Here is a 2712-nt window from a genome sequence, read left to right on the forward strand (position 1 = left end):
CGTTTTATCTGCCCCTTAGTGAATTTAGGGCTGATTAAACGGGAACATTGACAAAATCGGGACACATATTTTTCTTTCTTTTTAATAAGCAGAAGCTCTTAAAATATACTTCTTTAGTCCCTAGATGTAGCCTCACAACTCTTTCTGATTATTTATTTTAAATTTCCCTTAAGGGGGTCTGACAGTGCAAAACTTTAACTGTTATGTGTCCAACGAAAAACACCTTTAACAGGCCAACGAGGGTACCCGGGTACCCACAAATTGAAATGCTCATAACTATGGCTTCCTTTAACCGATTTGGACACTTAAATTTTTTGGATTCAGGAACTCGTCTATTTGATTCGGTAAAATTGAGCCAGATGAATGGATCTGGTTCTTGGTAATCCGGATTTTCCAGAGTAATGTTCCAGTACTAAGGTATGATTTGTAAATTTTAATAATGTCCTAGCAATATGAGTATCAAAACTCTTTAAATTGTCTCGGAGGTCTGTTTTTTATTGTTACGGGACCCTATGGCAATTTGAAAAATGAAATTGTAATGGAATGGCTACTAACGGCCCCACGGGAACCTGCTCCGGAATTTCCGTTCCGGGGTAAAATCACCAAATGGTTCCAAAACTACGAGATACAGCCTACTGATTCAATTCTAAGAATTTTGATACCCATATTGCCAGTATTCCATTGAAATTCTCAAATAGTATCCCAGCACTGGAACATGCTTCCGGAAATCTGGATTCCAGGGAACCGAATGAAGTAACCCGATTTATTTTTACCAAGTTTAAAAGTAGATGAGTTCCTGAATCCAAAAAACACCTAAAAGTATCAAAATCGGTTGGAAATTACCTTAATTATTGATATTCCAGTTTTGTGAGTACCCGGTACTCACGTCGGCCTGTTACGTAGTAAAAAAAATTCAGGAGCCCCTCCTAACTCCCCCTTACTATATCAACAATATTATTAACCCAAAAGCTTGACTTAGTGAAGTTCTAAGATGTCACAAAGTATCAATTTCCAGCTATGGACAAAACATGGGAATTTATTAACTGAAGCCTAAAAAGGTACCCGGGTACCGCGTCGGACACATAACGGTTAAAAAGAATTAAACTATTGATTTTTGCATACTTCGAATCTCTATGACAAGAAAAATATGCTCAAGAAAGGATTTACTCGAAGTTGGTTCGTCTGCTAGAGCCCATCAAACTACCACCTATCAATTTTCCTATGAGGCTGACAAAAAGATGATAAAATCGAGGGTTGGTAAAATCGGAGGCTGATAAAATCGGGTCTTTCCTGTATATGTAAATTCATTGAATAAATCATAGTTTGAAAGATTTGGTGATATACAGAAATGATGAAGTTAACCATCGCCTGGATTGCCTGGAATAGTTCGAAAGAACAGTTCATGATATTAAGAATGATAATTTTAATTATTGAAGCGCTGTATGAAAAGTTGAAATACCCTGGCGATCATAACAAAGTAAATAAAACATTACATACGTCTGGTGGATCGCAGTTCCAGTGCGCTGCATCCACAAAAATCTGTAAAATCTACATTAGGCCATTACAAATATTTTTTAAAAATTATGTCACCCCCCCCCCCCCCCTGCAAAATCGCTGAAAAAAATCAGGGGGCAAATAATTTTTTTTAAAATAACCAAAATTCAAAAAATTGTCACGTTTTATAGAACAAAAATAGCTTCCATAGAGTTTTGCTTTTCGTAACTGAAAACTATTATGGTAGTTTTAGAAATTACCATCCCATGATAATTTTTATTTTGACCATTCTCGGGTAAATGTTAAGTTTAAATGAGATCATCGATCCAGTCCAACATCAAATGAAACGTTTGCTGGGCGCGGAAGGAAGGACCCATCTGTGTATTATCAAACAAACATCTCATGGAAAGGCTAATACAGACCGACTTCTGAATCGATTCCAAATTAAACTCAACAGTCGATCGAGACATAATCGATCGTTGCATTCGAAAATAATTTCGATAAGGAAACAATCTGAATTCAAATCAGACTCCTGGAGATTTATATGTGGTTCAATATTCTATATACATGAGCTTTACCGAAAGGTTTTTGACATTTAAAGATTTCATATGGGATCGTAGTATTCATACCGTGTTTCCGCAGCCATATGTGCGATTCTTATGAACTTGATCAGATCAAAATCTGCTACCAAACCTTCCATTTAAGGCTAAGCTTGTGAAAATCGAATAAGCCGTTTTGCGAGAAGCCGAAGAGACATTAATTCTGAAATATTCCAAGAACCAGAAACATGCGAAATTTTCGAGATAGACGCTGGAATCAAAAGAACTTTGTCTGGCCATCAGCGATCAAGAATGCGCTAGCAAAACTAAATATAGATTATACAAATAATGGTATCATCGGCACTTACCGCAGGAAGAACCGGGAATCCATTATCGATGTTAATTTTTGTATCCTTGGAGTAACCGTAAAGATGGACTGAAAAGCGTGCGAGGATATATCCACAGCGACCACCAAGCAATTTGGCACAGCATTGATAACAGGACTATGAACTACACATGAATATGAATATGTAGGAGATATATAAACGAGTGAAGATGGAAAACAGCGATTTTTCACAGGAACGTGTCCGTCGAAGAACTTGAATTTGAGGGTATCCTCTTCAACCTAAATGCGAACGAGTTCACGGCACTACTAACAAAGGCGTGTAATGCGACCATA

The sequence above is a fragment of the Topomyia yanbarensis genome, chromosome 2, assembly GCF_030247195.1.
Source record: "Topomyia yanbarensis strain Yona2022 chromosome 2, ASM3024719v1, whole genome shotgun sequence".
NCBI lineage: Eukaryota > Metazoa > Arthropoda > Insecta > Diptera > Culicidae > Topomyia > Topomyia yanbarensis.